Raw genomic sequence first — 12925 nt, 5'->3', positions numbered from 1 at the left:
TATATATATATATATATATATATATATATATATATATATATATATTACAATATTTAAAATGTAATTTGAATTTTTAAAAAAAAAAAGCATTTTTTTAACATACCCAATTGGTCTAAATTGTTCTTTAAAATATGTATTGAAAATAATAAAGGTTTTGTGATTTACAGTGTTAGTAGTAGATTAGACCCTTCCTGACCAAATTTGGGTTCTGTGTAAGCTAAATTGGGTTCTCTTTGGCTGTACTGTTTTTAGGCAAAACATCGATGGTGGACTTAGCTAAAAAGAAGCCCTTGCAAGAAAAGTGAAATTTTGTTTCTGACTTGTGTAAAATTGTACTATTTAATTTGATTTGTTTTTGCTCGTGCGATAGCCAGAGGTGGGCAGTTCATCATTACTGATGGATTGTTTTGCTAATGGATCAACAAATGATGGAAAAGTTTCAAAAACAATATACTGTACTAAGACTGCAGATTTCATCATTTTAATCAGCCGTAGAAATCTTACACCTGCCACTGTTGGTAACGGTTTGACACCTTACCTGGTTAAAGTTTCCAAATTTCTGAGAACTGTTTAAACTGCCTTACAGTGTATGTGGGAGCAAGGAAGTGTAAAGACAGTCTAAATGGGCAGCGAGCATACATACATGCACACAAGAACTGCCTGAGTGCTAGATATTATGCAGTAGTGTAGTAATGTTAACTCATTCAATGCCAGGGATTTATTTTCTTTTTTTTTCAGTAAGAATCCCAGATAATTAAGTATCCTGGATATAATGTCAATGTACTTAAGTATGGATTTAATACTGACAGTATCTGGGAGTTAATTAAAAAAAAAAAAAAAGAAAATCCTTCCCTGGCATTGAACAAATTAAGAGAGAAGGTGTCTTTAGTGTGTCGCTTTGAGCAGCACTTTCTTCTCACTGAAAGTAGCCAGCTGGAATATCATTGTTTGCACCAGGGTGGCACTGATGACAGACCAGCCAAAGGAGAAAAAAAAAAAGTAAAATGTCAGCCTCTGGGAATTGCCATGTCATCCTCAATTTCAATAAGGTGCTCTGAAAGGCTCATTGAACACAAGCATGTTTAAAAATACATTAAAATTAACTTCAATGATAGTGAGATTGGATTTATCCTTCCATCCATCTATTTTCTATAGCCGCTTATCCTCACTAGGGTCATTGGCTTGCTGGTGCCCATCCCAGCTGTCTTCGGGTAGTAGGCGGGACTCCCTGAACAGGTTGCTAGCCAATTGCAGAGGTTCCATTTATTGACAGGAAAATGCAAGTCCCAGGCTGTTTTGAAAAAAAAAACAAAAAACAAAAAACCCAACACTGCCATTATACCACAAGGTGGCGTTAGAGAGCCCGTAAAGGTCATAGATCTAAGTGAGCCGTAACCTTTGCCCCTTTAGTGTTGTGGTTGGACATGCGCTGTCAATATGAGCTGCTTCCAGTCAGTTTTCAGATAAATACATATGTATCTATTTGTATAAAAATGATTCATTCATTCAGTCAGCACTTTTGTTGCGCGCTTCAAAGGGGTCTCGGTGTGTTTTATGGGGCCTGAGAGAGTTTGGCGGGCAGCGGATCACGGCGTGCCAGATGGCCGGCTGGGCCGTGTGCCTGAGGTGCACTAATAAGGCAGACAGCCACTCTGATAGCACAGACGCTTATCGCCCTCCGAGGGGCCGTTTGACAGCAGGCGAGGCCGCGTTTGCTTGGCGCGCTCTTGCCGAGGTTAGGCACACACTGTACATATCATTTTACAGCCTTCCTGAGTCAAATAGCGAAGTTCGAGCACAGTTGTTTTGGCGCACAAAGAGGCCCGCTCAAGGTTTTGTCAAGGTTGTGACAAAGTGAGAAGGGAAATGTGTCAGCATTCCCCTCAGCGTCTGGGGTTTGTTCCTCCTGAGCGATGAGCGATGAGCGAGGCTCCTGTCCTTTGGGCGACATTCAAAAGCGACATAAATCCTGCTCTTTACTGTACGTTGCAGCCGGGATGCTTCTCTGCTGATCGGAGATCGAATTAATTACCATAATTAGTTATTTGATATGCGGCGTTGCTTGCGCCTTATAGGTGGAGAGGAAATGTTTTGTTTAGGGCGGGAAGTGGCCTCAGCGGAACCGTGGGGTTTTTCAGTCAGCGAGGATCGTCAAATGACATATGTGTGACGACAATATGTCATGCAATCATTTCAGCCAACACGTTTATGTGTTAATACTTAAATGAGGATTTCAACATGCCTTTCCTTGCCGCCTGCCTTGGTGTTTACCCTCAGCGTCTTACTTTTACTGTCCGAATATGGTTGCCAGAGGCAAGTAAGGCCAAAGATTGCCTTTCATTTTTATGTGACAATAATGGATTTCCTTAATGGATGTCAACTATCCCCCCATCCCCCGTTTAGATGTAGACTGCCATATTCTGGAAATATACAGGTTCTTTTATTGCAATTTAACATCAAGATAAAATGTTTCCCAGATAAATGCCAGCACATCATCAATCTACAACTCACTAAATTACACTAATGATACCTCAACATCACCAATTAATACCTGGAACCATAAAAATGTGCCTATATCATAGATAGAAATGTGATATATAGACTAGATCGGTGTTTCTCAGCCTTTTTTCAGTGATGTACCCCCTGCGAAATATTTAGCCGAGTACCCCTAACCAGTGCAAAACAATTTTGGTTATATAAAATAAAACCTTTTAAACCTCATGCTGTGCCATTCGTGTGTGATTTACTGAACTTTGGAACTAAAATTGTTTTGGTATCTCTTGACGTATTTTATTTAGCAACTCAAAGATTTATAGCGTAATATCAAATTTTATTTCTCACCCGTCTGCTGTAAAATTGGGTCACCAATTACTATACGTATTACATAACGTCTCAAATATGTCAAAGTTAAAGGCATCCCCTGCAAAGGAGTCTCTGTAATAATTTAGCAAAAAAAAAAAGTTGCTTCATGTTCCACAACAATTGCTCTGATCTTGATGCTGTAAACCAGGGGTGCACACTTTTTATTTTTTACCCCCAATATTTACTTATCAAGCAGCCTTTAGGGGCAGGCTGTCAGCCTCCATGTTTCCGGTTTGGGCCCTTGAACTAAAATTTTGTCTGCATTAGCAATATTAGCTTAGTCCTTCGATGGAAAATGTCTCCAACACATCATTAAGCGCACACAACACATGCTCGAAAACCACATAAGATATCTATACAATAGTTCTATCAACATGACACGCCCCAACTTTTGCAACTAAGTTGTTTCTCTTTAATAAGACTATAGGGAGAGCAACATAAATCGGCCAAATCGGGAATAATAATTTCAGCGCACATAGCATGACGTCATCGCTCAATCATTCTGTGCAGCACTCACACCAGTTCCTAGATCATAAATGCACAGGTATAAATAATTAAAGAAAAATGTTGTCTTAGTCCAAATAATAATGAGAGTGCTTCTGCATTTAGCATCGAGCCCGTTCGAGTCATTCGTCAGGTGCTGGACTAGTCCTGTATGCACTCACGCTAATGTTTTTTCTGTTTAAGGACTTACTCCTAAAGTTAATACCATGTTTGCGATTCGACAGCTACACTGCAATTGGAACACAACACAGTAATATAAGTGAAAATAAAAGTGTGGCAACCTGATGGCCCTTTGACGGACATCTGACAACGTCGATCTCGATGATTTAAACGACGGATAAAAACTGCTATCACGACATTTTTAATTTAGTGCTGACGAAGTGCCCACCTCTGGAATCTACATCGCTAAGATTATATAAAAATAGATTTTAAGAATTATGTAGATAAGGTAACGTAAGCTATAACTTAATCGCTGTTTTCACTCTATCTGAACAAGACCTGAGCATGCTGCTAAAACCATATGATTATCTGTCCCATTTTCCCCCTTGGAGACTGTGTAGTAATAATAATGTTATGAAATGTTTTTTAGGTATTTGAACCATCTTGATTAAAAAAAAAAAAGGTCTTATTGAATTATTGTTGTAATCTCCTCAATCGTAGTTGACTGTTGCAGATTTACAACATTATTGTCATTCTGCAACAGTCAGCTGTGCTTTCGGAGAGCATCTCTGCATGAGTTTGGACAGTTGAAGACCGTGTTACTGGAAACCAGTGCAGTTTGAGAAGATGTTTAGCTATGATACTTACTCACCTCTTGACCTCTTGTAACCCTCGAGGCTTCTGCAAAGGGCTCAATGCGTGTTGTACACCATTAAAGGGACTTCATCTTGATCAAGCTGTCAGCTGTTCACATTCTGCACTTTCACCAGGTCGTTGTGACATACAGTAGATCAGCATGCTGCTTCACTGAGAGTTTCTGTCAGGAATAGCACCAAAGCCTTATTTATGTGCCGTCGTCTGGGATTTCAGAGCAAATGTATTGCCTCTCCAACTGGCCTTTTGTCAGCGTTCCATTAAAGCCTCACTGCTGGTCCACATCCCTAAAAGACCACATAGACCTTTTTCAAGAGCGTGCCCATTTTAATTGAGGCCTGGTTCTGTTAACATAAATCATAGCGCTTGACACATCAAGGTATCAGGTGGCTGAACGTGTAGACGGGTTGTTTTTAACGTACATATTTTCATCCGTAAAACTGCGGTTTGTAATAATACAGTCTACGTCAGCTTTTAATCAGTAAGTTCTGCGTCTGTTGTAATTCTTAGACAACATGCAGTGTTGTGTTTACATCAAATTTGCATTGTGGAATTGTGGATGTTTGTCGCTTGTAACGTGCAAGTCAGATGAATGTGACCTGGCTGCTCGATACAGGCCCTTTGTTTTGTTTTTCCTGAAGTTGAATGTGATGGGTTTAGTCACATCGCTAAGTTAGAATAGGGTGTACACACTTGTGATTTGTGCAATCTCAATCAGTTATCCCCCCCCCCTCCCCCAAAAAAAACCAAAAAAACAAAAAAAGACAAAACAAGGGTTGACTTGTACAATTCATAGGCCACATCCATGTTGGTAACCATCAGAGCACATAGAGCACAGTGCAATCCCACTTACGTACAAATTTGAAACTTCCATCCATCTATCCTCAAAGTGAGTGCCTCCATGTAAAAGGCTTATCTTCTTTAGATTTTTTTTTTATCACAACTTTGTTGGGTCCACCGTCTTCAGTTTGAAGTAGCAAACTCGGTTGGTCAGTTTGACAAAACTCATTTTTGTGACAGCGGCTTTATGGCCTTTACACCCACATAACATTTTCAAACATTTGCAATGATTTTGATGGAGTGGCCACAAAGTAATAGCGTTTTATAGCCCTTAATGTTTTATGATGCTTAAACGAGCTTTTCCCCTACTTTTTTTTTTTTTGTTTTAATGCAAAAATAGTTCCCACAGTGCCTAAATCCGAAAACACCTATGAAGTGTTTGAGTTGTTTGAGTGGATACCCAGTGAACTATTTCGATGAAGCAATGACAAACTACAAATCACCTATCAACTGCTAAATCCACTGCAGGGTTCAGTAATAGGCTAAACCACACTACGGAAGAATGCTAATGACTTTGGCGTGTCCTGACAGAGCGTGTCCAGAGTTGTAAGACATGCAAATTGATCGCCATCTATCTTGCTCCCAAATGAGCCTTTAACTCAATGATTTATGAATACGTTTAATAAAATGCAAACGTTCCTTACCTAGTGCACTGAACCCACCTGCCGTCATGCTTCCAGGGTCTGATTCTCTTATTTGTATTCTGGTAACTGCAGGTTTCTTTATAACAATGGGGAGCACTTTTAAATGGTGTAAAGAGGCCTGTGGGTGCTTTTAAAGGCAGCTTGTATCATAATGCTGCCCAATTTGAAGGCTCCTTAAAATACGGCACATAAACGCAGCCTTTTTTTCAACCTGATTTGAAGGACGCGGCTGATAATCTACATTTAAGATTTTTGCATGACAAATAGTCATGATTAAACTATTTCAATTTGATAAGCAGAGAAAAAGGATATCACTGTTAAACCAAAGTTTTTTTTTGTTTGTTTTACTTTTTTGAACTGTTACAACCTGGTCAAGTTTTGTTTAAGCGTGTAAACCTTAAACAAGTGAGGTTGGTAATCACGTAGCATGGCGACGTACAGTCAACGAAATGGAAGTAAAATGTGATGGAATCCAGGAACCTCACAAAGGGCTGGGACCGTCCAATTTCACATGAATGAAGTCAATGCCTTCATAGCTTGTTGAAGCAAGTCCTCAAAGGGTTCTGACCTTAACCTTAAGAGTTTTGGAGTCATTTCCTGTGTGTTTGCCTGTTCAAATTTCAAGTTTGTCATTCATTCATGAAGCCATTGTCAGTGAGTTTGATCTGGATTCTTTCATAAATTACTTTTGAGAGCGAAGCGGGGAAAATTAAGGACTGGTTGCTAGACAATCCTAGGGCACATTCAGTACAGACTAACTTTGCTTTTATTATCTTTTCTCAAAATCAGGGCTGTCAAGCTCAATTTTGTCATGGGCCACATTGTAGTTATAGTTTCTATAGTTTAGTTATTAGTTTAATTACTAATTAAGTTAATGATTTGTTTTTGTGACCAGATCTCTACTGTATGTGTGTGTATATATACTATATATGAATATGTGTATATATATATATATATATATATATATATATATATATATATATACACACACACAGTGCACCCCCGGTTTACAAACTCCCTGTTTCACGAATTTTTCATCTTACGAACGTGGACCGCGGCGTTTTTTGTCCCCCTCTTACGCACAAACCTTTCGTCTTACGAACAATCTTACATGCCAGTCAGTTTGTCCGCACTATTTTTTCCGCTTTGCTGCGTCAACAAAATGAACTATTCTCGCTTTGCTGCGTCAACTAAATTAACTATTCTCGCATGACACAGAAACGCCGATATGCTATTGGTAAGGTCACAGTCACGGTCTCAGTCACGGAGATGCCGATATGCTATTGGCCGGCTTCACGTCAATCACAGAAATGCCGATATGCTATTGGGCAAACACATTCATCTAGCTTGAAGGCACAGCCGGTCGGTGTGTTGTGAAGACTTTGCAAACTTTATCTGTTAGACATGGCTTCTAAAATTGCTAGTGGCGGTAAAGGAAGAAGTAAGAGGATGATGACAACAGAAACGAAGCAGGAGATAATAAAAAAAATACGAAGGAGGCGCACGCATAGTTAACCTTGCTCGTGAGTATGGCCGTAACCGCTCGGCAATCTTCTAAGGGCAAGACTTTTCTTGCCGGGGGACGGACCTCGCTCGACAACAAAATTGAGAGGCATCTTCTATTATGGATTAATGAGAAGGAAATCGCCGGTGATATGTTCTCGTTTGGGAAAAGTTCCCGTTTAAGAAAATAAATCAATAAATTCTGCGGGTTGGTCTCTGCTCCCCTCCGCCTCCACCCAGCTCAAGTCACGTCGCCCCAAGGGTAAATGTCATTTTTCCTTTGTATATTTATGTTATTTCATTTAACTGTACAGTAGATTATGTTACTCATTTTTAATATGTGTATAAAGTCGTGATGTTTTTACCTAAGGTTTTTGCACGTGTTGCACGCATTCACTAATTAACATAGGTTGATTAATTTTTGTGGACCAATACAAGCGAAGTTTGAAAGGGTCTAAAGTTGAAAAAGTCAGAAATGGCATGTTTTAAGTCTTTTTTTTTTTTCTTTTTGTAACGCAAAAATGCTTTACACTGGTTAAGGGGTACTTGGCTGAAAATATATTTCACAGGGGTAAATTACTGAAATAAGGTTGAGAATCACTGTTCTAAGTCATCTTATATTGATGTTTTTGTTTGTTGAAACTTGCCGTCAGCCATTACGAAATCCTTCGCTATGAAGGCCCCCAATGCTTGGTTCGTTTTCTTGCATTTGACCGACTTTGGCATGATTCACATCAGTTTTTGGCTGTGCTAACTGTACATTTTCTTTATTTCCTTATGTTTCCGACATAGATTTTTTTTTTTTGTTTTAGACAGGCCTTGCTTTTTGCATGCCACTTGTCCAAATTGTGTTTCCATATCTGTATGTAAAATCCAAAATGTGTCCGGATAGCTGCTTTTGTAACCTTCTATTTTGTTCCATCACATACTTTACCTGTTAAATTTTCCCACGTCCACAATCCTGATAATTTGATCTGGTAATTGAAAATCTGATTAATCTGAAACATCCCTAGTGGGAATCCGAGTTCTGTTTTAATTTTGAGAGCTTCCACTCTACTCTCATATTCCATTTTTCATACAGTGTGGGTTTATCCCTGCGGAGCTGTCACACTTGCGGGAGCTACACGCTGACATGTCAGTCAGAATAAATCAGTCCTATAGGCGTGACAGGTGTTTGTCCACCTGCTATAAACATCTCCCACGCCTCGCCCCCTGCTTCCATCTCCTCGCTGGTTATTTACTGGGCTCCAGCCTCCATACCCTGGTTCTGTTTACTCTCTGCCTGGGGCTCTAATATGAGGCCAGAGCTCTGATTTACTCTACTAGTTAGTGAGCTGAGTAACGACCCCAGGCCGGATAGTTTACAGTGTGATGCGACCGATGCTCTAAGTGTAATTACAAGCCTCCGGGCAGGCACTGTTGCAGCTCAACACCTCACTGCAGCTGACTGGCTGCCAGTCTCCAGTATGCTAAGCACTGCCATCTTTCCCTCTCTTAACTCCACGCACACACACACACACACACACACTCGTAGTGACCTCACATTCGAGGTGAGCTCCACTCTCAATGTCAGATCTTTATATAGAGGCGGTACACAAGAAGGAAGAAGGTAGAAGGATCGAGTTGCAGGCCTTTACCAGCCGCTAAAAAACAAATTCCTCACCATTACTCTAATTAGGTGTCCAAATGGGATTTATTCAAACACTGGGTTGCCAGGCTGGCTTGAACCAATTTAGTGCACTGGTTTCTGTACATGTGTGACGCAGGACATTAAACACAGAACTTCCTGTATGGCATATAAGTTGCTATTTCAAGATGCATGGCAATGGGCAGTGTCATGTTAAGCACTATTTTTTATTTATTACACTGCACTCCTGTTACTAGTTTCTTTAGCAGCCCTCTTGCTTTGACCTCCGTTTGGAAAATATTGAAGGAATTTGACATCATCCTATGTCAATCAGGAAGTAGATCAGTAAGAGTAAGAGCATTGCTATGGCTCGCTACATTAGCATCTTTTCTGCCATCATCAGCTTTGGCTGCAGTCGCAGCTGGGTGCCTTGCATTCATGTGCTAGGCTAAATTTGAGTTTCTTCTGTAATAAGCAATCTCCTTCTTTCAAAGATTGCATATTACTAACTGCAAAGGGCTGTCGTGGAGTTTGTTATCTAAATGTACCATTCATTGGTCCAACAACTCTCACATGCTTCTCCATGTTTACGTCTTCCTTTTGGTCTTGAACTTGCCCTCCCAGCTATAACAGGAGCCTATCAAGTTATGCCAAACAAAATGACAGCCAGTCAGTGTCCACTTTAGGGTGTGATTGACCTTTGTTTTCTAAACCCCAACAAATCATGCACAAAAAGCTTGATGCACAAAAACAAATGTAATCAGCATGAAGAGATTAAAAATGAGATAAATGTTATAAAAAATACTTTAACCATAGCTCTTTCTACTTGGTTGCAATTAATCTGTTTTGACACCCCTTATTAAAAGTGTCTCTGTCATACTGAAAAAAGGTAACCTTGCCCTTATCTGAGCCAGCAAGTCAGTGACACAGCATAAAATGTGAGCTAATGCTAGCTCTGTCAAAACAGTTTGTTGCCAAAAATTGCGCAGTAAAAATGACAACATTTAAGGTTAAAACTGTATTTACAAGATGTGAAGAAAAAGCAACAGCAGATGTTAACAAATATCACAGTAAAATGAATTAAAATATTACAATGAATGAATGTGGTCTCCATCGTTTTCTTCATAGATTTGATATAATGGTCCATTTTGGTAGAAAAGTTAGCTTAGCTTCAATTGATTAACATTAACGTAGGGACACAGGCAAGCGAGAGCACTGCGTGAACCATACATGTGGCGACCAAAAATCTTCTTAAACTTGGCCATGAATGGGGACTATCTGTTGCCATTGTGGAAAATATTATTTTACGTTCGCCCGGTTGCTGCTTTCTCCTTTTTCGTCTCATCACACAACACCAAGCTATCAATCAGTATCTCATGTTTTCTTGTAGTCATCTGTGCAGGTTAGAAAAAGAGGCCCCCTGTTTTGACTGTTATCAATAGAAAGTAAACATCTCATTTTCAAGTGGATGGACTACAATGTTAAAAGATTTGAAAAAAAAAGAATTCTCAAGTAAAATCCACAACTGAAAGGCCCATTTAAGTACAATAACTTATTTGTACTTCCCACTGGTGTCGATTACAGAATTTCCCTTGGTCTCCTCAGTTTTGTTTGTTCGAAAGAAGAAGTGCGGCTCAAATTTCGCAATTTTATCACGGCGGTAATTTGAAGCGAAAAAAAACTCAGCCCCAAACAGAGTCGGGTTTGAGCCAAGCCAGACCAAAATCAGCCATGGAAGCTTTGCTTCCTCTTTTTACGCTCACATTTTTACTACCGTTATATGTGCTAAGTGACCCGCAAACTCACCCAAGCACTCGATGCGCTGTTGAAAAACACACTTATTTGGCATTGGCCGTCACCATACAGTACAAGTATATCAAGAAATGTGACACAAAGCTATTAAGTCACAATTACTGATAATTCCGTGAATTTAGGATTCTCATTAGGTCATGCGTGTGCTAGATGAAGAGCAGGTGGGTAATTGGAGTAATTTGTGGCTATGCAGACAGTGGCATGATGGATGGGCTCTGGAAAAGACAAGCTGAGCTGGCCGCTGGATCTACTGCAGAGTAAGGAGAATTTAGGCTCGCCATAAAAGATTTCTCCTTGCCTCTTATTTCACTCGGACATTTTTATGTTTTTTTTATTTTCTACCTCATTGCAGCCGTGAGCTGCCTGCTGATTTACACACGTTGGCAGCCAAGCGCCGAGGCCTCCGGAGACGGTGCCCTCTAACACCGCCATTCTCCCCCATCGCCTTTCTGCAGCCGTTCTCGTCCTCTCGCTGTCTCAACATTTACTGAAGTGGCTCGGACCGAAAGAGCTCCACCTCTCCTCGTTCCTCATCTCTAACAAGACATTAGTCGGGAGGGGGGTGTTATTCACAGCGGAGGGGATGTTCCCCTGTGTCAAAGCACAAATAAGGATGAGTAGAAGCCGTCACAGGCACTGATGCTATTTTACAATGCTCATGTTTCATAGCACGGCTTCAAGTGCTGTTTGGGCTCTCCGCAGCCTTTTATTGCGTCGGTGCCGAGAAACGGGCATTCGCGTAATGCGGTTGTGCACTTTTTAATCTTCTGCTCGTTTTTTTTCCCCTGGTGAACACGCCGGGTCGCATCTCCAACCCGCTTGCTGGGTAGCTGTGGATTTTGAGTAGAGCGGGTTACTTTCACCCATAGTTGGGTGAATTCATTTGGCCCAACACATTTGATTGAACATTTGATCTGAAAAGCGGAAGCCGGTCGCCATTTAGGGGGCAGTTTTGTTATTTATTGAATTTGAAGTAAATTTATTATAACATTCTTAGCAAATGTTGGCAACAACAGTATTTAACTGTATCAGGGTTCAAATCACTGGTCAAATTGAATGATATTAGGGAGTGACCGATTAATCAGCCAGACGATTTTATCTCTTCAAATATAGTCCAAAAATAATTGGCTAAATGGCCATTGTTTGCCTTATTTTAACATTTTACATTCATGTACTCCAACCATTTTCAGTGGTTGTATACAAGTAACACAGGTGTCATTATTACAAAATAAACCTATACCATAAACTAGGTGAGTAATTAGGTTTAGGTGATTAATGCAAGAACATTGTGTGAAGAATTGACCAAGTCAAGTCTGAGTTTGTTTAAAAAAAAAAAAAAAAAAACATAAAATACACACCGAAAGACCATCCTCGGAAAAACTATGCCAAACGTTTCATGCAAGTCTTACTGTTTGACTCCAGAATGTGAAAGGTTGCTGCTACTCATAATAATACATTCTAATAATAATAATAGTAAAATTAGTAATAAAAGTCTATAATTCATTCATTTCAATTGAGAAATGTTTTGAGATATACTAGTGTCTTGAGTTACGAGCGTGTTTACGGAATAATGTATATAAAAAATACACTATACAGAATGATTGAAAACTACCTGTTTTAAAATATACATTTGTTGTAATTTTTTTCTCATTTTTTCTGCATATCCTATAATGTATGGCAACTAAATTATGTTCATTTTTTTTTTCGTGGTTCATTTTCTTTAAAATTCGAAAGCCTCCAAAAGAGACTGGATATTTGTTTCTATAGGAACGTGGTGGTGATGACTTTTGCATAGCAATTCTTGTTGTCTTATCAACTTGAGCATGACTTCCTTTAATGGTCCTCCACCATCTTTGCACTTGAGCAATGGCGCTCCAAACTTTTTAATTTGTCGCTAGGATTTTAAATCTACCCCTTGTGCACACACTGCAAACTAATCACATTGCATTATTCTTCCAAATTTTGTAAATGCTTTTAAAGGCATAATACTTGAAGTTATTCCTGAATATTTTTTGCTTCAACCACTCAGTGTTCAGTGGCATCAGTTCTATCATACATATGTAGGTTACATTTATTGACACCCACAAAAAAATGGTATGGTCTGTCTTTGTAGTCTGTTGTGAAATAAGTCAACAAAGATTTTTTTGTTTGCAGACTTAGTTTGACTGTCGATCAACAGAATGTTGCAAAAAGTGAGAAAATCAATGTCATAAATCCTTTTAAAATGGATCTCAAACATTTTAATTAAAATAGTTTTATATGGTCCAAAAATGTGATTATTTTTGTACACAAGCTTGCACGTCCAGCTGCAATCACACAG

General features: G+C 39.5%; 1 protein-coding gene across 1 annotated transcript in view; it reads left to right on the top strand.

Annotated features, from left to right (window-relative positions):
* The window catches only part of LOC148426642 (src kinase-associated phosphoprotein 2-like), a 31210-nt gene that overhangs the window by 11640 nt on the left and 6645 nt on the right, over positions 1-12925 (top strand). The gene's annotated exons all lie outside the window — the stretch shown is intronic.

Source organism: Hippichthys cyanospilos, chromosome 3, assembly GCF_059441005.1.
Source record: "Hippichthys cyanospilos isolate Australia breed blue-spotted pipefish chromosome 3, RoL_Hcya_1.0, whole genome shotgun sequence".
Taxonomy (NCBI): domain Eukaryota; kingdom Metazoa; phylum Chordata; class Actinopteri; order Syngnathiformes; family Syngnathidae; genus Hippichthys; species Hippichthys cyanospilos.
This window is presented reverse-complemented; position numbering and strand designations above follow the sequence as displayed.